A 26,439-nucleotide genomic window follows, 5' to 3' on the forward strand; every position below is an offset into this window, starting at 1 on the left:
GTGCCTCTGCTGACCCACCCACCAGTGCCGATCGCATCGTTCGCCACAGCGAATCCAGCCTCCATCACACACGCTTGGACTCCACCACTAGCGAAGATGCTCGCTCTGCGGGTGTCACTGCATTTAGGAACAGCACCCCAACTCTATGCCCCTTAGTGCTTCCCACATGGCACACTTGAAGATTGGTCACCGTCCTCCAGACCCGAGGTCAATCTACAGAGTCTGGGGACAACACTTTGTTGTTTCCCACTAAGGAGACATCACAGGGCCTCCTGGGACCTGACACATTTACAAGGCATTCAGTAATCTGAAGGGAAGACATTCCCAGACTGCTCACACCTGCTGCATAGCCAGACAACAGGGAAGAACGAGGCCGTGGGAAACCAGGTGACCTTCCCACTAACTTGACCTCACTCCAAGGGCCAGAAGGTATAACGTCTCCGTACCACCGGTCAGTCTCAGCGTAAAGGCTCAAGGAGGATGCCAGGAAACAGTGGGGTGCAGAGGTCACTGCAGGGCACACCCACCTAGATGGGAGTCAGAATCCAGCTACCTCTGACCCTTGTCAGAACAGCAGTCATAGCAACACCATGCAGAACGTGTGGGACAAGCTCTGCACGTCTAGTAACACATTCCATCCTCACAGCCACTTGTGTGGCCTCGTGTCACAGATGAGAAACTAATGTGACCGTCTGGATCATAAATGTCCCCAAAGGCCAGTCTCCAGTGCTGTTAGGAAACAGTGACACCCTTAAAAGGCAGGGCCTCATGAGAGGAAGTTAAGTCATTGGGGGAATGCCTTTAAACAAAGCATTGGAACCTAACCCCTCCTCTCCCTCCCTCCACCACCACCACCACCACCACCACCCCTGCCACCCTGCTACCGTAAACATCTTTGCCCCACAAAGTACTCTCCGCCATGATCCCAAGAGCTCGCTGGCCAGCTAACCTACACAAAATGGCAAGCTTCTGCTTCAGTGGGAGACTCCACCTCAAGGCAGTAAGGAGAAGAGCAATAGAGGAATATGCAACCAGCTCCAGCTCCCACATGTGCACGCACAGAGGAGCACAACCCACACACTCACTTGCACGTACTGTGATGTCCTCCCCTACCACACAGGCCCAAAGCAATCATGGACTGGAGCCATGATCCAAAATGGATCTTCCCTCCTTATACCATAGTTGATTATCTTATTATTTTGTTACAGTAAACAGAAGATGATAACACATGAGTCACAGAGAGGGTGACCTTCCTGGGGTGACGTCAGCTAGCTGGCCCTTCTTCTCACCGTGCCTCTGCTCTGGTGTGCTCCTGGAAATATTCTGTCTTCCCAGTACCTAGCTAATGATTGAACACATTCCACAAGATCCAAAGGGCACAGAAACATGTGCCCAGTCGCTGGATCACCAGGCACCTGCTATTTTATGGACAGTCATAAATGACAAGAGGGCACAGGGTTCTGGACTCCAAAAGGCAACTCTGAAGACACACAGCCAACCCATATGGACATTCCCTCCTTGGATCCAAGCTTCTTTTGCATGTGAGAGCCCCTGTGAGACTTCCAAACACTGCTCACATATGCAGGACCAATGATGCTCTCCTCCGTGACCACTTCTCCAGAAAGCTCTTCCCTTGGCCTACACTTCTGTCACTTCTGTCTAAAGAGCCTCCTCTGACCCCTCCCACACGGACATAACTGGGTCATGGTGAGAATGTGTCTTGACTCAAATCTAGTTTACTAACTATGGAACAGTAGGTGAAGTGATTCAGTGCTCTGTGCCTCAGTTTCCCCTCAGAGTGTGAGTAAAATAGACCACAGCCCAACATGACTGCTCCTGCTCTGGTCTGGGTGGCCCCTGGCCTTAATATAGCACAGCAATGGTCAAGACATCAAGAGGGCAGAGCCAGGTCATCTGTGTCCCCAGCACCCAGCACAGAGTAGGTGCTCTGTGAGTGGTGTCTCTTTGGTGGAGAGATTATTCTTGATTACTCATACTGAGGCAGGAAAACCTAAATAATCCAAAACAAAACACATTTCTTCTCAATTACAACTTCATGAAAGTCTGTCTCACTCAGAAAACTAGACAGAGTATGGACTGCATTCCACAGCTAAACGATTTTTCAATTTCTTATGGTATGAGTTTATCCTCAGAAGATTGCTTTTACTCAATTCCCTTGTAAACATGCGGGGCAGATGATTCATGCATTGATTCTGCACATAATTCCTTAAAGGAGAAACCACCTTGGCTTCTCTTTGTTAATCTAATTGTGCTGTGGAGTTAACAGAAACCATCTCTCTGCCCTGGTGCATGTGCTAGAGTGAACCCAGAGCAAGAGGGAGGCGAAGAGTCTGCATCCACCAAAGGCCCCCACAGGAACTACGCAGGAGCCCGCGAGGCTTCCAGTCCAGCCAGCGTTTCTCCACCTGCAATAGATCTTAGGAGCAGTGGCTGATCCATGAGCCTCTTCTGAGGGGAGGAGGGTCTACCTGCCTGCTTGGTGCTGGCCTGGTTAGAAGGGCAACTCTCCCTGTCTGTCACTTGCCTCTTGTGCCCACTGGTTCCTCGGCTTCACCACTCAGAAAGCCCCAGGGTTGGTACCAACGTGGGCGGTCAGTTCTGTCTCAGAACAAGGGCAGCTCCCGGCAGAACCCAGCCACTCCCTATCCCGGCCGGCCGTGCTGCCTGCTGTGGCCTTCCTCTGTCTGACCCCAGCCCTCAGACCTTCAACCTCTCTCCCGTCTGTCTCTCAGACTCTGCCCACGTCTCTCCTCTCAGTCTCTATCCCAATCTCTACCTCTTTGTTTTTCTCCACGTGTCTTTCTTTGCTTATCTTTGTTTCGTCTCTGTCACTTCCACCCCTCCCTCTCTTTCTCCTCTAAAGAGGCCACAGCAGACACACACACACACACACACACATACACACACACACACACACACACACACACACACACACACACACACACTCCTCACTCCGCTCTTGGCTTCCTGCCAGACATTTGTTTCCACTTCCTTTCAATGAGGACAAGGAGCAGCAATCAGAGGGATGAGGGGAAAGGGGGGATCGTGCACGTTCCTGGTGGGGGTTCCTTGGACTTTTGCCAAGAGCTAGTCTCCCTTGTTCTCAGAGCCCAGGCCCTGAGCCTGCCTGTCAGGACTTTTAACTCAGAACAGAAATCCAACCAGTGTCCTCTGCATCCCTCATGCAAGGCCACTGAGTGTGTGTACACAAACATTTATGAACCAGTATACTCACAATATTTAGACACACACTAATAGAAACATGTTACACACCCAGACACACATCCAGCAATATAAACACTTGCACACATACTCACAGGCATGTGCTGATACATACAAAGCTCCCACAGTCACACATATACATGAATGCACTGATAGACTTACACACTTAGACATGCCTTTAAGTGTGCACACAATCACACATGTGCACACTCACAAGCATGTGTTGATACATATGCAACACACTCATGTATATCACATAAACATTCAAGCATACACTGGTAGACTTACACACTTAGACATGCTTCCAATTGTTCACACAATCACATACACACACACTCACAGGCATGTGCTGACATACATGCTAGACACTCACATACATTCACACACAAACATACAGGCATGTACTGATAGGTTCACATACTCAGATACACATCCAAGTATTGTTTAGTTCATAGGAAAACACAACACACTCAGACACCTGCAAGAGTATGTGCACACTCACACATATACACAACTCACAGGTATGTCCTGACACAAACAATATATTCATACATATTCATATAATCACAAATATAGTAGGCATGCCCTTCAGGTTCATACACTTAGACATTTCTCCAAGTGCCAATATACTCACATGCTCAGCTACACATCCAAGTGAAAAACACTCACACATGCATTGCACTCACAGGTGTATACTAACACATGTGTTCAGACATATTTATATATCCATATAGGCACGTGCTGACACACAACATACACAGACACATTTGTACACACACACACACACACACACATACACTATCCCATGTGTTTTGTGCTTTAGCATTTCCATAGTTAAAGGAATGCATGACCCCAGCAAGCCACCCTGATTGAATAATGAAATATGCAGTACAATGCAAATGACAGGAAACCAAAAATTGGACCGAATTTAAATAGCTGTGGTCTAGGCCTTAGGTTACTCCATCGCTTCTGTAGTCCATCTGTCCTCTGCTCCTAAGTCAGCACACACTTGGCTTTAAAGTTTCTACAGCTCTCACTGGCATTTGCTCATTTACTATCCCTGCCGCCCAGCGCTCCTTTGACAGTGGAATGGCCTGGAGGAGACACTCTGCAGGGTTGAGGACTCAGACAAGGCTCCAGAGTCAGACCTGAAGGCCAGTGTTGGGGACCAATCAAAGTCAGCTGTGTGTCCCATCTTCCCAGGTCCCAGAGCCTTCCCTCCTCAGGACCCACACACTGTAGTTTAAAGCAGTCAAAAGCCTATTCAGATTAAGGAGCCCTAGGCCCAACTCTTAACTGTAGGAGCATGAAAGAACTTGAGGCCATGTTTAATTGTAACAATGAGTAAGGAGTCATGACTACTAGATGCAATCTATGAAGTTAAGTTGGGTCCTGGACCAAGCTAAAATAATTCTAAAAGACATTACTGGGACAGTTAAAGAAATTTGAACATAGACTACAGATTAGATAACAGAGCCCTATAAATGTCAAACTTTTTTTAAATTTTAATAGCTGTACTATCACAGAGAGAGAGACAGAGACAACAGACAGACAGACAGTCAGCATGTTCATGTTGCAGGGTCTTCCAGGTCCTTTCAGTGGACAGAGGTAGGAATGTGCATACCTATAAGTGTATTTCTTTCTGTCTATAAGAATGCCCACACTCTATGTCTACTGAAAAAGAGAGATAAAGGACCACAAGTTAACACTGCCTCCTGGTACACCGATCCAATACCACAAATATATATCCTACTTTTCTCCATATACTTTCAATTCTCTTTTCAACTGTGAGAAAACTGGTTCTTATCATTGTTTGCTAGAACCCAGATAAACAGAAAATGTTTATAAACTTGCTAATCCATAGTACCAAGATAAAAAAATTCGTTGACTAGGCTCCATACCTTTATAGAGTTTTTAAAATAAATGGACAAGTTTTAATTATATAACTCAAGGAGTTTTGATTTAAAAAAGTATTTGTCTAGTGAAACTTTGATTTTTTTCCAAAATAGATAGAATGTTTCTATCACTCCAGTTCCTTTGTACACCTCAAATCCTCACCAAAGGCAACCATCGACACATTTCTTTAACTGTACATTATTTCTGTGTAAGCTGGGGCTTCATGTAAATGAAGTCATATGCATCGAGATCATGATGGGAGGACGTGCAGAGATGACCGGTCACACTAGTGGAAGCCCATGAACTGTGGACTGGTGGCTGTGGAGCTCCCATGGGACTGGGGTAGGCCCTCTGGATACGGAAGATGGTTGTTTGGCTCAAACTGTTTGGGGGGCACCAAGGCAGGGGGATCGGGATCTGTCCCTGGTCTATGGGCAGGCTTCTGGGAATCTGGTGCCTGTGGTGTGACACCTTTCACAGTCTTGGTACAGTGGGAAGGGGCTTGGACCTGCCTAGGCTCAGTGTGCTGGGCTCTGATGACTCCCCATGGGAGACCTCGATTTGGGGGATGTGGGGTTGCAGGGTGGCTTGGGAAAGAGGGATGGGGGTGGGAGGAGGGGGGATTGTGGAGAGTATGTGGAGTAGAAAATTTCTTAATAAAGAAAAATGAAAAAAAATGAAGTCATTTGTGCACATGTGTGCACATGCGCACACACACAGGTACTCTTTTTGTCTGGACTCTTTTGCTCTGAGTGATGCCTATAAAAACTTTCCACATTGTTTCACACATCAGTAATTTAACTCTTTTTATTGTGGTACTTTTCCATTTATAAGTTACATTTGTTTGTTTATTTACTTATTTGTGAGGGTGAGCACATGGTATGTATGTTTGTGGCACATATGTGGAGATCTTAGGACAATTTGCAGGAATCAATTCTTGCCTCCCACCAGGTAGATCCCAGGGATTGAACTCGGGTCATGAAGCTTGATAGCAAGTACCTTTACTTGCTGAGCCATCTTATAGACCTTCTATTCTCTTTTGCGTGGATATCTGTGTTGCTTCCAGTTTTTACTAATATCATGAATAGCCCTGCTATGAGCATTATTGTATGCATATTTTATAGACATGTAGTCATATCTTCAATAGATAACCTAAGAGTGGGATCATGATTTGGTGTTATGGTTTGATCCTGGCTGCTCACAAAAGCCTGTGTGTTGAAGGTTTAGTCAACACACAGTAGAAACAGTGGGAGGTAGAACCTCATTGAAGAAGATAATTGCTCATGCACCCTTGAAGGATGTCTTGGGAACCCTATTCTTTTCACTGTGTATCTTTGTTTCTGGGCCACCAGGAGATAGTCAACTTTTCACCACCCTGTGCTCTCCAAGAGGATCACAGAAACAAAGCATTCAGGCTAAGGAAACTCTGAAACAATGTCCCCCCAAATTAATCTTTCTTCCTTTTAATTTGCTTCCTCAGGTATTTAGTTATAGCTGGGGTCACAGGAAAGGTATCTGTTAGCTTTGTAACCAATCACCAATTTTTTTCCGTAGTGACTACACCATCTTCTCTCCAACCAGTATGGAGAGGACTCAAGATGCCTCAAATCCTTGTCCCACATAATGTTCTTGTTTTAATTTTAGCCAATCTAGTAGATGAAGCAGTACATACTGTGGTTTGAAGTTATTGTCCTGATGGCCAATGGCTCAAGCATGTTTTATGTATTCGTTGACCAATCAATTATATTCTTTTGGAGTTGTCTAAGTGTTTTTCCCATCTTAAAATTGGGTAGTTTCTCTTCTTCCACCCTAAGTAGTTCTTTATAGATTCTTACTACAAGACCTTTGTCAGACAAAGTTGTGAAAATGTATTTCCCAGAATTTTCTGGGACTTCCTTTGATCAGAAGTTTTTAGTTTGTGTAATATCCAATTCATTGTTTATTTTTTAATGTATCATTTTTGTAGCCTAATAAATAGATCTTTCTCTCCTAGATGATGAATACATTGCCCACATTTTCTTCTAAAAGTTTTGTAACTTTTGCTTTCATATTTGTGTTTATAATAATAAACCTTGAGTTAATTTTCGTGTGGAGAAGCAATAGTAAAAAGTTATTTTTTTTCTAATTGATGTATGCAGTTGTCTCTCAGCACCATTTGTTAGAAAGGCTATTCTTAGAGAGACACTGTGACTCGCTTCTATAATCCCAGCACACAGGAGATGACAGGAAGGATTAGGAAGAGTTTAAGGCCAGCCTGCTCTACATAGTGAGCTGGAGGCTAGCTTGGACTATGAAGTAAAATTCTGTCTCAAACAAATAAACAAAAGACTATCTTTCTGTCCATCAAAAGACTACCTTTTTGTCCATCAAAAGACTATCCTTTTGTCTTTTATCAATTGCCTTGATGATCTTGTCAATGATTAATTGTCCATATAAATGTGGGTCCTCTATTTTGTTTCATTGGTCTGTCTGTAGGTGGTCATTCAGAATCTTGAGGTCAAGTGGTGTCAACCTTCTGAACTTTAGTCTTTTCTACAAATTGTTTCAGTTTTTCTACTATATTTAATATTTTTCAGCAATATTTTGGGGTTTTGTTTCCAGTATTTGAAAAAATATTTGTTCCATCTTCCATTAAATGCATTTCAACATATTTTATTTACTGGAGTGTTGTAATGGAATTGGGTTTTAGTTTATTTTTCTCTGCTTTTATGGTTTTTTTTTTTTAGTTTTTCACAAGTGTGTATTGCATGTTGAGCATATCTCCCCATGCCCACTACCTTCCCTGTTCTTGACCTCCTCTTCCCATTAGTTCCCTCTGTCTCTCTAAACAGTTTTACATCTACTTTCATGCCATACACACACACACACACACACACACACACACACACACACACACACACACACTTTTATGTATCTATGAAAAAGCTGAGAACTTACATCTGAGAGAAAATGTATATTTGTCTTTATGATAATGGATTACTTTGCTTAACATGACTACCTCTAGTTGCACTTATCCTGAAAATGATAAAACTCTGTTGCTTATGGTTGAAAAAAATCCATCACATATATACATAGCATTTTCTTTATCTGTGGAATTGGCTTTTAAAATGCCAATTTCTAATTGATAGTTTTTTTTTTTTTTTTTTTTTTGGTTTTTCGAGACAGGGTTTCTCTGTGTAGCTTTGCGCCTGACCTGGAACTCACTTGGTAGCCCAGGCTGGCCTCGAACTCACAGAGATCCACCTGGCTCTGCCTCCCGAGTGCTGGGATTAAAGGCGTGTGCCACCACCGCCCGGCCTTAATTGATAGTTTTTACTATATAAAATGCAGTGGATTTTTTTTTTTTTTTTTTTTTTTTTTTTTTTTTTTTTGCATCGAGGCCTTTAGTGAGAAGTGTTTTAATGGACCAGAGAGAATGAGCTGTGAGAGAGTGGGTTCAGTGAGTCAGCCTATGTCTGAGTAGCAAATGAGGGAATGAACAGAAACAGAGCTGACACGGACGGCACTCGCTCCCTGCACAGCACTTAGCTGGACATTTTCCATACTTAACTTCTGCAGCACCTTGTGAAGTCATTCAGAGTCCATATTTTGCAGACAAGGAATTATGCAACACCACATGTAGCAAGTGGCAGCCAGATTCCACTCAGAATCTCTGAGCTCTAAACACACAGGCTCTTCCCAGAGCCACTGCAAAGCACTGGAGAGTCCTGTGCTGAGAACTCACAGAGCAACTATACAGAGAAAGGACAGCCTGGGTTACACGTGCTGCCTCTTGCCTAGCCTTGCAGGCAGGAGACTGGAGGGAGGTGTCTGATAGGTGGCCCACCTATTCCTTCTGAGGCTCAAGTTCAATTATCCCTGAGCATGGCAGACTATGGAAGAGAACCAGGGTCTCAACATATTGGAGAAGCAAAGCAGAGCCAGTGGGTCAGCATGAGTCCAGTCATGTGTTTCCATAGAGCCTCCCTGGGGAAGTTCATGAGCAGATTGGTAGAGCTCTGAGAACCAGCCCTCACCACAGGAGAGGCATGCCCCTCTTGAAGTCTGAGAGAATGATAAGAATTTAAACCCAATACAGGAAGGTACCCTTTGTACCTAGCTGCCCCAAACTTGCCCAAACATGCTCAACACTTAGGGCAGTTTTTGCAAATGAGATCCCAAGCTGCTCAGTTTTATCCAGCACCTCTAAGCTGAGGCTCAAAATTCTATAATCTAAACCCATGTTTGTGAGTAATCCCCTAATTAGGACATTTGGGGAAATACAGAGTTGGTGGGGATATTGCTACTTTAACAGATTAGAAAGGAGCTTATGCACTGGGTAGACTGAGATTAGAAACAAGCTCACGGGTTGGGTAGGAACAAGACAGATTGCCTCTGCGGTGTGCATTAAACTCAGGTGAGTAAGTTAGTAAAGAACCTACAGGTAGAAAGAGCTTCTCTTGGAGAGGGGCAGCAAGGCTCAACGAGAGGCTGGCTCCTTGAGGTACTGGATGAGGCTGGAGTGAAGCAACATGGAGAAAAGACAGGACTCGGGCGTGAATTTCAACATCTTTGAAAGAAAAGCATCCCCGCTCTAATTCTCCAGAATTGCTAAAGTCAGATCATGGGTCTTGGCAGCCCGAACAAGCGAGCTTGGCCGCCTGTCTTCAATAGGCTGATTGAACAGAAAAACAAGGAGAAGGCCCAGTGCCGTGCGCCCTCCAGTCCGTCTTTGGGATCCTGATATAAGGTCTAGGTTAAATGGAGGGTAAGAAGGATGCATAAGCAGTTCTGGTCCAGCTGTGGTCACTGACCCATCAGTGTCCAGCTCCAGTCTGTCCCTCAAGACGGTCTGACAAGTTTTTTTTTTTTTTTTTTTTTTGGTTTTTCGAGACAGGGTTTCTCTGTGTAGCTTTGCGCCTTTCCTGGATCTCGCTCTGTAGACCAGGCTGGCCTCGAACTCACAAAGATCCACCTGGCTCTGCCTCCCGAGTGCTGGGATTAAAGGCGTGCGCCACCACCGCCCGGCTTGACAAGTTTTAGAATGGCGTTGAAGATGTTCCTGGAGACTGGCGTTGAAGATGTTCCTGGAGACAAGCTCCCCCTCCGACTGGCATCAGGCTTCAACCTTTTCTTCTCTTAGTATGAGAGATCCCTGGGGAAATTCTGGTTCCTTGGGGACTGCTGATAGTCAAAAAGAGAGGAATAAGTGTCTTTTTAGGATATCTTTTCTCCTGCCAGGAAAGTTACAGTAGCAGCAAAAGTTACCCAATGAGTCAACCACAGTGGTCAGGGCGGGACGAACACTGCCTCTGCCTTTTAAATGAAGGATCAGAACTACCTCAGACCTTATTTCCATTATACTGTACTTTGTTTAGCCTTTTGACACTGATGTTCTCACGTGTGGGAAAGGATAGGAAAAGGAATTCCAGCAGAGGATGGGAGAGAAAGGAGAGCAATTGAAATACAGCCAAGTGTTAGTACAGAGCACACAAAACAGAAAGAGCTTTGCAGGACCAAGTGGACCCCTGGTGATGGGGACACACAGAGGCTCAACCTGGTGGTCCACAGCAGGGGCACTGTGCTGGGGAGCAGCCAGGCCCAGAGGGTGGGAGGTCAGATTCACAGCTGACATTTGGAACAATCACTCCTGAATAGCCACCTTCGCTCACAACAATCTCTGGCCCTCCCCTCAACTCCTTGACTCTTAAAAGCCCGGGTCAAGAGCCTCTAGGCTTTTTTTGTGACCTTTTTCTGCAATGGTGGTTGCCCTGGAAACCCCTGCAGCTGGCTCTTGGCCTCCCAAAGCAGGCACTGTAATGAGAATCTCAGGCAGGTTTGTTCTGCTCTACCAGTTCTGAGGACAATGGGTGGAATGCTGGCCAAAGAGCTCTGGTTTCAGGACCTGTCCCCAGGACACGCCCCACAACTCACCAAAGTAAGGGAGGGAACAGGATCTGGGAGGAGAGGTGAGGAGGGGGATGCAGAAGCTGAAGGCAGGGTGACTCAATATGGAAACTCCCCATCACGACCTTTCTGGAAAGGGGCCGATGCTAGTTACAGGGTGCTGTGTCTGTGTGGGATTACGTAACAAAGATTGACGTCTTTGGGGCCGTGTGTGTGTGTGTGTGTGTGTGTGTGTGTGTGTGTGTGTGTGTGTGTGTGTTCATGTACACACGCATGTGAACAGAGGTCAGCATTGGTGTCTTCCTCAATTGTTCTCCACCTTATCTTTTGAGACAGGGTCTCTCACCAACCAGAGAATTCACTGGTTCAGCAAGGCTGGCTGGCCAACAGGCTCCAGGGATCCTCTTGCCCCTGCCTCCCAAGTGGTGGGATTACAGGTGTGTGTGCCACCCCTAGCTTTTTCTATGATCACTGGGGTTCTGAACCTCATCTCCAAGCTTGCATGGCCAGTGCTTTCCTAAGTCACCTCCCCAGGCCCAGCGCTCACACATTTCATCACTACATTCTTTCATTGTTTTTAAACAGTAACTTGCATGAAAACACACTGCTCAGATCTGTGAATGACCCAAAGCACAGAGGGAGAGATAATCTGTTTCAGATAACACAACTGATACTTAGAAAACAAAACAGAACAGTAAAAAAAAAAAAAAAAAAAAAAAAAACCTTCTCATCTAGGTAGGAAAATGGACTGAGACTCATCAGTTCAAGAAAAACATAAGGAAACCTGTCTGCATGGAAAATGTCTTAAGTGAATACAAGTTAGTAGGGATCTCACGGCTTGGGAAGCAGATACAACTGGAATACGCCTGTATTCTTGCTTAGTTATTATTTGCACCCTTCATATTTTGCCTAGGAGCTGGGAACCCCCCCCCCCCCAAGCGTACATGTCTTAAAAGTCAAGCTGGCCAAAAGCAATTTGAACTAGGTTCAAGTACTGTATTTAAAATGCATATAAATGTGTCAGAATCTCATCAATGCCATTAAATGAATTCTAAAACCAAACTACCTAGGTTCAGAGCCTAGCTCTAGGAATTACGTGTGTGTCTTTGAGGAAGTTACTTAACCTCTCTGTGGGTGTTGCTTGCCTCATCCACACAATGGAGACAAAAAGGCTACCTCCCTCCAAGAGTTTTGGTTAGAACTGAGTGGGTTAAGTTATGCAAAGAAAAGCCTTAAAAGAGGAAGCAAATGCTTGGTGATGTTTCTTTAGTTTAGTGATTTGTGTATGCTTTCAAAAGATGGAGAAACATTTTGCCTGGAGGGATCTAAACTCTGGCCAACCTCAATACACTCAGGTCTCAATTCTGAGTTAATCTCTAGTCCAGGCTAGCCAGGAACTCATTATATTGCTTAGGCTGGCCTTGAACTCTCCATCTTCCTACTTGAGTGCTGGGATAGTAACCATCCTGGCAGGAATAAAGATACTCTAAAGAGACATTGTGTCCTTCCCTTTGGCCATGAGACTCTTAAAATAATGGACCACAAGAAATTGGGATTTCTCCAGGATCTCATGCTAGAAGAAGGAAAAGGCTGAACTATAGCGCCAGCCTGATGGGGAGCTTATCTCCTGGAAGGAGATTTCACTCAATTTTTACAACCTGCATCCTGTAGGATAGATTGAATCTCAAACAATGATGGTTCAATGACCAGGATCAATGACCAATGACTATGCATACCTCTTATCATCTGTTTAAACCTCAACCTCATGAAAGTATCCCAAAGATGGACTTGAGGGCCTTTGGACCTCTTTGTTCCCCTTTCCAACATGCTACATTAGGAAAAAAAAATCTCTTTTCTCCACAGTTCACCATGACTTATCTCTTTAATTGGCCTGTTGAGGACAGGTGGATGAGTCTAGCTCATTAGAGCTGCCAGGAACCAGGATTACAGGTGTCTGCTGCCAAGCACTAACCCCATTCGCTCCCTGTTGTCAGGTTGTGCTGATCCACTCCTGAGAGAGGGATGAGAAGAGCCAATCACCCCCTCCCCAGCACGGCTTGAACTACAGGTGCTTTTATGTTGTCCCTGAGACCTGGAGGTTCCTAGTGAGAGGTCTGTCCCTGTACTGGCTGGACTTCAAAGACTGTCGTCTAAGAACCTGTGGCCACTAGGAAAACACACCTTCCATACCTAGAGCTTAGTGGAGCTATGAGAATTAAGCATCACTACTTTCTCCCTTAGCTACACTTTCTTTTCTTCCCAGTGGGTTTGGGAAGGAGCAGAAAGGCTGTTACCCTGTGAAGATGGAGCATTCTATAAATGTCTATTTGTCCAGAGAAGAAAAACCTTGCTTTGGTTCAAACCCTCAATTTGTTTGTAGCCCAATACATCATCATGCTCAGATCTCAACCAAAATCAGTCTCCTCATGAGCACAGTGGTTTTAATGCCAGGAAAGCCAAGAACCTACACCATCCACCTCCTCTCAACTGAGAACAATCTTGTATCATTGTTTGTAAGAGCAAAGTCACTGTCTAGGAAATAAGCTCCCAGCAGGAGATGCCAGAGCCTTTTGAGGCTTTGGAGGGCGCTGGGGAGATAGAGTTCATCAGTTAAGTGCTGACAAGCATGAGAATGTCAGCTCAATCCCCAGAACCCAGAACAACAACAAAAAAAAGGCACAGTGGTGTGTGTCTGTAATCTCAGGAACTGCGAGGTGGGAAATGGAGACAAGCAAGTCTCTGGAGGCCGGTTAGTCTAGCCTACTTGATGATGTTCCAGACCAAAGACCCTTGTCTCAAACAAAAGATGGAAGGACATGAGGAATGACTCCTGAGGTTGTCTTCTAACCTCCACAAACATGAACACGTGTGAAGAACCACACTGGCATACATATGCGCTCCTGCAGCACCACAACTGCACATGCATGCACACACACACATGCACATGCACAAGCACACACACACTCACATCCAGCTCTGTAGTATTTTCTACATTGCAGAAGCACATCCTTTCTCACAAACTCAAAACAAATTTGAAGCAACCAACACAAAACAAAACAAGACAAAACCCACACTGGAAAACTGCCAGACCTGGTCCTAAAACTTGAATGTGCTTTCTCCCCATTTGCCCTAACATCTTCAGTTCTTCTTACAGGCCATTCATCTTACGAACGCCAAAGCATAGGACACTAGATGCTGTCCTAATGGCTTTGCAAACGATGCCTCATTTAAGCTTTCACACCAGCTCCATAAATGCATGTTGTTATGATCTTTCTCCACATTTTCAGAAGGGGAAACCGAGACACAAATGCATAGCTGTAAGTAGCCACATCTGGAAGGAGACAGCAACAACCAAAGTGTACAGTCTGAACCCGCCCTGCTGCCTTTGACTCTGCTGTGTTCATTGGTATTTTCCGAACAGAATAGACCCTTCCAGAAGGCAGAGATAACTTTTTCGTGGAGTATTTTGTGATAGATACTGAAGGTAATCAACAAATGCATTATGACGTTGCTAGCTGTTCACAGTAGCAATGCTCCAAATCTCATTTACCTTAAGACACTAACTGGGCAGGAGGAATCAGTTCCCTACAATATGTTCAAATGCTTTGGAAACAACGGCAGCCACTCCAGCACCCTGACAGGAGCCAACCTCTCAGGATGTCTGCTCGCTTTGAGGGGAGAGGGGAAGGTGCCTTCCCTGCAACAGTGTGCATGACCTCCCCTGGACCTGTAACCACCACACCCTTTTCAGTTTCCCAGACTGCAAAACACCGTCTTCTCCCGCATTGTTCTCTGAGGAAACTTGGCAGCAGGCTCAGAACATGTTTCTTCCAGCCCCCAGCCCTGCACATGAAAGGCGGGCTGCTGTCTGCAAGGCCCCCAGCCGCCCCTAAGGTCCCTGCCAGAGCTTGCTTAGGGAGTGGCCCTGTCTCTTTTGTCAGTGTCCTGACCTGGAGAGGCTGAGCTGGAGGGGAACAATAGCTGGCTGGCACGGGGCTGGCGGGCTCCAAGCTGCTGTCTCAGCCATTTGGTCTGACCCTTGCCTCCACCCACGCTGGAGACGGACAGAAGGGTAGCCAGGAGGACCTCCAAGAGGCTCTAGCTGATGTCCTTGGGAATGTCCCATGCTTTATGCCATGCAGGATGGCAAGGGGGCTCAGCTCTCCAGCCGGGGCTACCGACTCTTCTCTCCTCAATCCCATTGGGTAAGCAGTCTTTAGCGTCCACATTGGACGTTTTGCTTTGAGAGGTTCTCTGGGTTTACTAGAACAAGGCAGGAAAACTCTAGCTACAAGGCCCTCACTTAAGGTTATGACAGCCAGAAACTCTCTAACTAGAAATGCCTTGGGTGCCCCTCCAAGGCTGGCAGGTGAGGCTGAGGTCTGTCTACCCCAGGGAAATGAGGAGGCAAGGAGCTAAGCTAACAGGCTGCTTCTTTGTGGTAGCACTGTCTCCATCTAAATCATTCCCTGGAAACTGGAGTACATTTCGAAGGTGAAGAAAACACCCCCACATTGCTTGAGCACTGCTCCATCGCGGATGTGCGGTGATTTGGATGTGAAATGTCCCCACAGCTTCGTGTGTCTGAACCTTTGGCCCCCAGCAGAGAACACTGTTTGGGCAGGTTGTGCAACCTTTAACACTGTGGCCCAGCTAGTCGTCAGCCTTGATGATTTCCACTTCGACTTCTGGCTTACACGCTCTGCTTCCTCATCTCCGCCATCACAGACTAAGCTCAACCTGCTTTCAGGCCTTCCCCACCAAGATGAACCATATTCCCTTGAACCATGCACTGAGATGAAGCCTTCCTCCCTTAAATCGCTTTTGCCAAGTGTTCTGCCATTATAGTGAGAGAAGTAACCAATGCAGGGTGGAGGCTTCCTATGCAAAAACTGAGAACCAGAGAAGTGATTGACAGTAAGGCATCCACTCTTTCTCACTTCAGTAAGTACTTTTCCCTTTAACATGTACTTCACACTTTAACATGTTACTGTCAGCTGCGGTCACCCATGCAGGGTGAGGGAAAACAAGGGCAATTACCAGGACCTAAAGAGAAATTTGCACAACTCTGAGGATGAGAACCTCTTAACACTTGGAGCTCAATGGCAAGCATTTGCTCAACATGCACAAGGTCCTGGGTTTGATCTCTGCTCTAGAAGGCAGGAAAGGGGTGGGAGGCTGTTGAGAGGGAGAAGGGGAGGTGGGAGGGTGGGCCTCTAGGAATAGTGGCACACATCTGTAATACCAGCATTTAGGAAGTTGAGGCAGGAGGACTACTAATTAAAGCTAGCCTAGGGTATATAGAGAGACCCTATCTCAAAAATCCAGATGAAAAGGGGGTAGGGAGGAAGGAAGGAAAGAAATCCAAAGGACAGACATCTCCTGCAGTCTAGGAGGTGAACTGGGGCACTCAGGAAGGTAGCTATCCAAGATGAGGGACTGCCTAAAAATAACATGAACTTCAAGTCACTGAGTGACAGTCTCTTCCCAGGCACAGCTGGGTCAGTCAGTGCAGCAAAGTATTGGGGGAACAGGAGACAAGGAGACTGAGCGTCCCCAGGGGAGTTAAGCAAAGCTATTTTGAAGCCAGTTTATTGGACAGCCACAAAGATTCCCACATGTTTTCTCGGTGACCATCAGAGACTCTTCGTGCAGGGAGCTGATGAAGACAGTCAGCCCAGGACAAAACTGACCTAGCTAGAGGTAAGAATACAAGATGGGGAAACAGCACAGACAAGCAAATGGCTGGAGGGGTGGAATTTTATGGGAGGCTTTTAGCCAGAGCAGAAAGCCTCTATTTGGGAGCTTTCTTTGCTCTAAGGAGCCTGGGGACACTCCAGCAACTTGAGGGTTGGCTAGGGAGAGAGGTAGCTGAGGAGTGACTTGTTGGAAGCAGCTGATCCGACTGTCCAGGCTAGTCCCAGGTGGGACTAAGGTGTGTCTGAGGGAAGCAGGAGGAACCAGGCACTAGTTGTCTAGAAGGATCTATCCACTCATGTCCATAGTGCTGGGGATTTTCCAAGTTTCCTCGCCCTAGTGTTCTTTGCAAAGCCAGGTTCAAAGGTTCTGTCTTCTCCAATCTATCATCTGCAGTAGTTCCTGCTGCTCAGATCCCGTGCCCTGAGATCCTATCTGTAGCTCCAGGTGAGTCAATGTCCAAGACTCCTGTTTGTCCCCAACTCATTGGGCACAAGTCCACACCCTGAGATAGGAGGTTACCCTCTTGAGCCCTCTTTCACCACTAAATTCAAATGCCTTCCTGTTGTCGCTGTGCCCTCAGAACATCCTGTATGCAAATAGGAAATACCCATCAAGGTTTCAGTGGCTTGTGTCCCAACCCTAGAGCTGCTATTTGTAGAAGTGATCCGGACTCAGCTTACATCTGTTGAGAAACTACTATGTGCATGCCTGAAGCTTCACGTGTGTGACATCATCACTAACCAAAATGGATGATCTTGTTGGATAGAAGCAGACGGTCACTACTGTGGTATCTGACTTATAATTCTTTATTCTTTTTTTTAAATAAAAGTATGTGGATCCTTTCTTTGTAAAATAATCTTAATAATGATCAAGTCTAACTAAAAAGATTCTCTTTAAGTTTTTTATAGTTTTTCAATTTTTATTCATGTGTTTCTCTAACTCTTTCTCTGTGTGTGTGTGTGTATTTGTGTAAGTGCCCACCAATTCCAAAAGAGAGCACTAGATCCCCTGAAGCTGGAGTTACTGGCAATTGTAAGCTTCCAGATATGAATGCTGGGAACAGAACTCAGATCCCCCGCAAGAGCAACATGTGCTCTTAACCACTGAGTCATCGCTCTAGGGCCAAAACAAGGTTTTATTAGTAGTAAAATAATAATATTAGTATTATTATTTAAAATAATAATAAAAATATTACCAGTGTTATGGTCAACAATTGAAACAAAAGTATAGCATACAGAATCCTACAAAGAACCTCTTTAAAATATGTGAGCACTTAGATAAATTAGAAACTATTTCAGTTCCTATATTTTGTAATACAAACTAGACATGAGGTTTGAAATTATACACAGCTTACAAACTAGGATGGTTAAGAATCAGTATTGAGTGATAGTCATTTTTATTCAGCTCGTGGTTTTGCAGTTTTATGACAGTGTAGAGGTCATGTTCAATGGAAACTATGCTTCTGTTTTTGAATTTTAATCATTTGCTACGCTGGCTCAGTGTGGTATGACAGTCTCCAGCGAGCCACAACTGGCAGTCAATCCCACAATCAAGTGGTATGTAACTCACATTCTATACTGTACTAAGTTCTAAACTGTGATGGCCAATGGATTAGATATTTCAAACGCAATTTCAGCGCATTTTGAATTTAAAAAATTAAAAATCGAGTTACCTATGACCTAGCTATGCCACTCTTGGACATTTACCCAGAGGACTCCATAGCAAACCACAAAGATACCTGCACACCCATGATCCTCGCTGCTCTAGTTGTGACACAAGGACATGGAGCTGTCATAGAAGCCCATCAGCAGATGGATTGATAATGAAAATGTGCTGCAGCTACACAAGGGAATTTTACTCACCTATAAAGAAAACCAAAATTATGAAATGTGCAGGGAAGTGGACGATCTGGAAAGTATAATAAATGAGACAATGCAACCTCAGAGAGTCAAAAGCATCATATCCCCCTCATATGTGGCTCCTAGCCTGTAAAGTATTCATGTGTACACTGTGACTGAGTAAAACCTAAAAAAAACTAGAAAGAAAACCAAAAGAAGGCGAAAATAAGTGATAAAAAAGGATGAGGGGTAGGCAAAAAAAAAAGACAGATGAGATGTGAAACAGAAGGAAACTAGTGGGGTGGGGTAGAGGGGGAGTCCATGAAGAGAAATCAGGGGGAAGCAAGCAGGGGACAATGTGGGGGACGGAGAATTCATTAAAACACACTTTGCTCAGAAATGCCATAATGATATCTAATACCTTGCATGTTAATTTTTAAAAATCGTTTTAAAAAAGTTAAATAAGTTAAAAATAGAAACTTGGACATCTCCCGAGGAACACTATCATCTGATGTTGACTTCTGGTCTCTACATACACCACACACACACACACACACACACACACACACACACACACACACACACGTGCACACCCACACCCACGTGCACACCCACACCCACACAAGCACAAACACACATGCAAATCAATTTTTAAATGTAATTTAAAGGGACTAGAGATGGCTTAGTCAGTAAGAGCTCTTGAGTTGCAAGCATGAGAGCCTGAGCTCAAATCTCCATCACCTACATGAAAGCTGGGCATGGCTGTGCAGGCCTCTAACTCCAGCATTCAGGGGAGGAGGTAAAGACAGATAGATAGATCCTAGGAGCTCATTGGACAGGCAGCTCAGTCTGGCTGAAAGGAGGAGCTTCTGGTTCTGAGAGAAACCTTGTTTCAAGGCAACAATGTTGAGCATGGTAGAGGAAGATGGCCAACATCTTGTTCTGGTTTCTACATGGACACACACAGGCACATGAACCCACACTCTCCCTTGCACATACCACACACACACACAAATGCAATTTCAGCTTAATGAAATTCTCAATTTGCAGTGAGTTTATTGGTGCATCAGCCTGTAATAAGTCAAGGAACATCTGTATACAAGTAAAAGCTTCAGAGGCATGAGAGTGGAATAAACCAGAAGCAATGAGCTTTGCTACAGGCACAGCAACTACAAGGATTCCAGGAAGAACATCCCAGCTGCCAAGGTTGTTCCGAGAAGGCTTCATGCAAGATCTGGAGCATGCGCCGAGGGAACTCACTTTGTCGTGTGTTAGAGTGGGAGCAGAAATCTGAGGGCAGACCCAGAGAGGCCATGAGAAGTAAGGAAGACCACACAATTCATTGAAAAGTTCTGGCAAGAACTCAAGTCATGTACTATGGGGTAGTGCAGACTGTGAGTACAGTCTGAGGCTTGGGGATGGGGTTAAGGACAGATGAAGTGGAATTTTCCAAAGGTTGGTGTAGATATAGTGTAAGGTAGACCACAGGGGGAAGACCAATGAGAAAAAGTCAACTCCAGAGCCCTGTACTAGAAAATCTGGTCACCAAACCGCCTAATGACCCAGTTCGTGTCATGAACAGCTTGATGAAGTGGCCTCTTCTTAAGGGGTTCCATGAAGGGTGAGGCTGATGCCAGGAATTGAGATACTGACAAAGAAGAGGTTGGGGCACATTGTCCTGTCTACCCACCTTCTCTACCTAGGGCAGAGCTGGAGTACTGCCATCTGCACAGAAAATAACCCCAGGGAATGGAAACAAAAACTTTCACTCCCCAGGCGTGGGATCTTGTCCCCAGGTGTTCATCTGTGTGGGACTCCCCAGTGTCCTGCCTTTGGAGAGCCCTGGCTCTATCCTGGATCCCCACACAAAGGCAAAGCCTGCTCTCTATTACAGCCAATCCTAGGCCTTTGGATAGGAGTGACATTTTTTACTTAAACTGATAGCATACTTAAATGGCAGAATTTCCTACTTTCTCAAGATCTGGAGTAGTAGTCCCTCTATAACTGTACCCCTTCTCCAAAATGTGTGCCAGTCCCAGATTATGCCATACTGCCTAGTTGCTGTTTTGTGTCTTTTTACTCTCATACTACCCCCCATTCTTCTCTTTCCCAAAAAGAAACAGAGAGGAGAGTATGTGGGCACCCAGGGAATGGAGATATGTGACAGTCTTCTATGTCACGGAGAGCCAGAACATGTCCTTTAGAATGTCAGGAAGAACATTTAGGACATTCTTCAAATTGATGATTCAAGCTCTAACCACGGTGGAGGACTAGACTCCTCACCAGAGCTTTAAAGGAGTATCTGCCAGAGCTGGGGAGATGGCTCAGTTGGTGAGATGCTTGCAGTACAAGCATGAGCGCCTGAGTTCAGTCTCAGGCATCTGTAAAAAGCCAGGCATGGGACCATGCACCTGTAACCCCAGCACTGGGGAGGAAGAGAAAGGCAGTCCCTTTGGCTGGCTGGCCAGCCAGTCTAGATGAATTGACAATCTTCAGACCAGAGAGAGACCATGACTCATAAAATAAGGTGGAGAGCAATAGAAGACATCCAACATTAACCACTCACCTCCACGTGCATACAGGTGCACACACAGAAACACACACAAAGCAGGGGAGGGGTGTGCTCAGTTTATCTTCCCGTCCTGTTTATGTCTTCCTGTCTATGTGCCTGCACATGGTGGATGGTCCCCAGTGTTCAAGCCTTTCTCTTTCTGTATCACTTTAGATAAATCTCACACACATGTTGGGGACCCTTGTCTTCAGAATCTCAGAATCTAGGCTTGATGCTACCCTGTGAAAGTTAAATACAACTAAATTTACATCTGTTTTTCAAATCTTAATATTCATGAGACACCAATCTTGAACATCAGAAGGGATTGAGGAGGTAGATGACATGGTCACAACTATCTAGAGCTAGCTAGAAGATTTGGAAGGTGTGGTTGATACACAGGACCTGAAACACTCAGGGCTTGAAGTTGTCCCACTGGATGACAAGGGGGCTCATGCCTGAAGAGGAAATGCACTCTTCTGACCCTGCAGCTATCTGGACTCCAGACTAAACTTCCAGGTGGACTGTAACACCTGTCCTGGTTTATCAAGGAACCTTCCAGGGATCTAGTCAGCTTTCCAGGCACAGGCTCAGGCAACCATCAAGGGCTGAGTGCAGGAAAATGGCTTTCCCAGCCCACTTACTCTGAGAGCTGGCCACCCACAGTGGTTCCATCTAAGCTGGGAGGTCTGCTCTGCCAGCAGACGGTGGAATGGCATAGCTAAAGGCTTCCTGGGAAAAATGAGCTGGGCCTGCTTTCACCTGTTGACCACCCCCGCCCCCCACCCCCCACTACCGACAGCTGTACGAGATGAATGAGCCCCACTGGGGCCAGCAGCTAAGGACAGGCTAGCTCCAGCCCCCAGATCAACCCCCAACCCAAGTGTGTCCTCTTGCTCCTGTGCATGTGCACACACACACACACACACACACACACACACACACACACACACACAATGACAAACGTCCTGAAAATGTGGAAAAGACTCAAACTTCACTGAGTACAAGGATTCAGCCCTCCACCCAACCCCAGTGTCACCCCCACTAGGAGCTCATGTGAGGGAAACTTAATAGGGTGTTCACAGGATCTTGAGCTGTATGTTCACGGCCCATCCTTTATGGATTTTTTTTTTTTTTCTGTCTTCTCTCCTTGCATCACTAAGGATGAAGGAACCTAGTCTGTGTAGAGGAGGCAGCAAAGCACATCAGTACCACTTCTGGGAGCCACCTCTGCAGCAACTCTTCCTCAGCCACCCAGGAGCAGATGCAAACAGGTGGCCCATGACCAGGTGACCCGTGGCAGCCATGATTTCTTGCCTTTCCTCTTCATATTTGCCTGCTCAAGAAATATAACCCTGGTGTTCAAAAAAATCTCTTTATACATCACATTTGGCAAATTGTTCCTCCATTCACTTTGGGACCCTTAGAGATTCCCAGCATTTAAGCATGTTGCTGTCTGTGTGATTCAAACACAACTGAATTGTGCATCTGTCTCTCAGAGCTAAGTGGACACAAAGCACAGGATTAGGCTATTAGAAATAGAAATAGAAATTTGGGCAGAAAAAGAAACTAATGGCATGTTTGGGGGTTCTGTGTCTCATAATGTCATATCAGGACTTTTTTTAAAAAATTTGGCTAATTTATTTTTACTTTTATCTTATTTTACTTATGTTTTTTTTTCCTCTCTTTTTTCCCTACAGGTCCTTTGAGTATATATTATGGCTTCCAGTTTAATGTTTTTATAGGACCCCTGAGTGTGCAGACGAGTGGGTCTCTGCATCTGTATCTGTTTCTTGTGCCTTTTATGGCGCTCTTTTCCTTCTATTGGTTTGTTTTGTCCTTTTCAGATGTGTTAGTTTTTGTTCTCTTTTATTTTATTATTATCCCTTAGATGCCTGTTTGTTTTCTAAAGAGAGACAGAAAGGGAATAGATCCAGATGGGAAGTGAGGTGAGGAGGAACTTTGGAGGGGGCGGCACGTGTAGCGGGAGGGGAAACCGTAATCAGGATATATGAGGGAAAAGTCTATTTTCAATGAAAGGAAAAATAAAGATAAGAGAAATAATTTTTTTTTTATCCAGGTGCAGTGATGCATGCTTGTAATCCCAGCAGTCAGGAGCCTGAGGCAGGAGGATTGTAAATTTGAGTCCAGCTTGGTTACATAGGAAGTGCCAGGCCAGGATGGGCTGCACAGCAAGAAAATGTCTAACTGAAGAAGGAAGAGCACGAGGAGGAGGAGGGGGATGGAGGGAGGAGGGAGAGGGAGGGAGAGAGGGAAGAAGGGAGGAAGGGAGGAAGAGGATTTAAAGGGATAATAGTACCAACTTTACATGACTTTCTGACGAAGGAGAGGAGGGGCTGGGGCCAAGTCTGCATGTTCTAAAGCACGGAGTAATGGAATTCCATGTGGAGCGCTGATATTAGTACCAGAAACTAAGAACCATCTTGTTTGTGGAGGAATGTTTTGTAAAATTGTCCAGATCACAGCGAAAAGAAGGAAAAGAGAACCTACCATCGCCATTGCCGGCCCATCAGATCATTTCCTGGGTCTTGCTGGCAATATCTGACCTGGGAGGTCACAGAAAGCCCCTGTGAGAACCCCCCCATTCTAATATTCATAATCTAGTTGTTAAATGTGATCAATATATTTTTCTTGTCTAAATAATTCCTTACTATTCATGGTAGGAAATTTTGAAAGTACAAATAAGCAAAAAGAAGAAAACATAACTAATGTGTCTTCTCACCCGGTGACATGTCATTCTTCCACTTTTTCTGCAATGTCTAAGCTTTCTGTTGTTAAATTGTAGCTTGTAGAATGGTAGCATTGGTTTGAGGCATATCTATATTAGATTATGCATTTGCTATGCATGTTCATATGCGTATGCTATGCTGGCTCAATGAGAATGACACACTGGAAAGAGTTCCTTATAGGAATCATGACCGTTTGACTCACATTACCTCTTGAATGTGTCGTTAACCCAGATGTCTTTGTACAAAGAAAGCTAGGGCCCATACCTATTTGTTTCTCAGCCCCCAACATAATCATCTACCTTAACAGAACTTCTAAGAATTTCCGTTGTTATTATTTGGGGTTTTTTTTTTTCTGTTTTCTTTTGTTTCCAGTGCTGAGAATTAAACCCAAGGCCTTATGCATGCTGAGCAAGCACTCTACCATTGAGCTCCATCTCCAGACACTGCTGAACCCAAACATTATCATTTTTCCCTTTTGCCTTCCAGTGCTGTACGGCTGTGATGCACATTGGATAATGGTACACGGATGCACGTGTAAACTATTTCTTAGAACTCTAATCACTTTCACAGCAATCTATCCACACCGGCAGTAAATTATATAATAGCCAATGTGCCCAGGACTGGTCCTTGCCATGAGAAACAGTTGTTCGTTAGAGTCCACAGATTAGAGACAATCATATAACATGTCAGCAGATGTGTTCACAGGCTTTAACAGAGCTGGAGGGGGACTTAAAAATGAGTATGCACCTTTCTCCACCATGACATCCTTCCCTTTACAGATGGGGACATGTCTGCAGACTCAGCCTGAGCCAAAGGCCTCTTTCAGAAACCCACATGTTTGTTCCTGAGTCCCCGCATGACTTCTTAGTGATCTTTGTACCTTCTGATTTGGATACATGCCTGGAGTTGTCATTGAGTTAACATTAAATCACTTTATTTTGGGGAATTGACCTTCCTTGGGGGAAAGAGGGTGAATAGGTGAGACAGGGTCTCTCTATGTAGCCCTGACTGTTCTGGAACTCACTAAGTAGACCAAACTAGCCTCAAACACAGAGATCCACCTAGCTCTGCATCCCGAGTTCTGGGACTAAAGGTGTACACCACCATGCCTGGCTGGAGGTAATTCTTTACGTAGCCCAGGCTGACCTCAAACTTGTGACCAAGGATGACCCTGAACTTCTGATCCTCCTGCCTCCCAGATTATAGGTACCCAGCAGCACACTCAAGCTCATGCAGTGCTGAGGATGGAACACAGAACGTTGTGCATGCTAGGCAGGCATTCTACCAACTGAGCTACAGCCCCAGCCCCATTGTAAATCATTGTGCTTACACTATCTTCCTCCAAAAGTAAAAAATCACTAAGAGAAAGTGACAAGACTTAGGAACTTTACCAGCCCCAAAGAGTTAAGAGGGGGCTGGTGATGTCAGGGAGAGCCCACGGCTGCCTGGACAGGAAAAGAACTCAGGGCTGTTTTTCTTCTCTGAAAACCAATCCCTGTTGAGTCTCGTGGGCTCTTTAAACCAAATGTCTTTACAGCTTGAAATGAATAACTACATGACCTCAGCCTTCACGCATGCAGGCCCTGCTGTTATACCTGGAGCCTGGCTGCTCCGGGGGCATCCCGTAAATAACCCGGGTCTGTACAACACATGTTGGAGACAAGCTGCCATCAGAAATGGTTTCAGCTGGAAAGCCAGAGACTGTCTCTGTGAACACTACAGTCATCTGGGATCGATTTCTCCACTCCCATTAAGCCCAGACCCTGGCTCCATTTGCATTGCTGAGACCATCATACGGAACTCATTTTTATTGCTTGGATGTTGGTCTCTCAACCACATCAATTACAGCCCTTTGTGTTACCATTGGATGAGTGTGAAATGAAATGTTGACAGCTTTGTTCTGTGAAGCAGTTCACAGATTGTGTGGAGATGGAATACTGTGTTCGTTGTGAGACTAAAGGAAGAAAAATTATAACTATGGACTTTAGGCTAAAAAGACAAATCAACTCCCTCAAAACACAAATACCACCCCCCCCCAAAAAAAAAATCAGTAAATTGTCGAATTGAGTGGAGACTTTTGGCTGCATTCAAACCTAACTTTGTAAACTTTGGGCAAGTGAGTCCTTGAATTCAAACCTAAAGAGTAATTTCCATGGTTATAGAAGTGAATATAATAGCATTGTTATTATTAGTATTAGCAGTGGTACATGAAATATTGAGTGGCTATTTGTTAATCTCACAGAGACTTGGTAAAAGTTTTTTTTGTGAAGTATATTTTAATAATGTTTTCCCTTTCTGAAATTCCTCCCAGATCCCTATCCACCCAAGTTATGTTCTTTCTCTCTCTCTCTCTCTCTCTCCTGCTCTCTTTCTCTCTCTCAAACAAACAAAAAACAAGAGACATGAAAGAACCCCCAAAATGAAAATTAAACAAATAAGCAAAAGACCAATTAAGGGGAAAAATGCTAGCAGGACCCACACCTTTAATCCCAGTACTCTGGAGACTAGGCAAGGAGATCTCTGTGAGTTCGAGGCCAGCCTGTTCTACAAAGCTAGTTCCAGGACAGCCAGGGCTACA

At 45.1% G+C, this 26,439-nt stretch overlaps 1 long non-coding RNA gene across 2 annotated transcripts; it reads left to right on the plus strand.

Moving 5' to 3' along the window:
* Positions 1-16,632: 16,632 nt before the first annotated feature.
* LOC128104430 (uncharacterized) lies at positions 16,633-25,883 on the plus strand. 2 transcript variants are annotated; one of them, XR_008216000.1, is made up of 4 exons: positions 16,633-16,728; positions 22,275-22,400; positions 22,812-23,060; positions 23,192-25,883. It is a non-coding gene; the product is annotated as an uncharacterized LOC128104430 (long non-coding RNA). The 2 variants fall into 2 exon arrangements; XR_008215999.1 differs by having other exon boundaries at positions 22,812-25,883.
* Positions 25,884-26,439: the final 556 nt, after the last annotated feature.

The sequence above is a fragment of the Peromyscus californicus genome, unplaced genomic scaffold (assembly GCF_007827085.1).
Source record: "Peromyscus californicus insignis strain IS unplaced genomic scaffold, ASM782708v3 Scaffold_8__1_contigs__length_139910024, whole genome shotgun sequence".
Taxonomy (NCBI): Eukaryota; Metazoa; Chordata; class Mammalia; order Rodentia; family Cricetidae; genus Peromyscus; species Peromyscus californicus.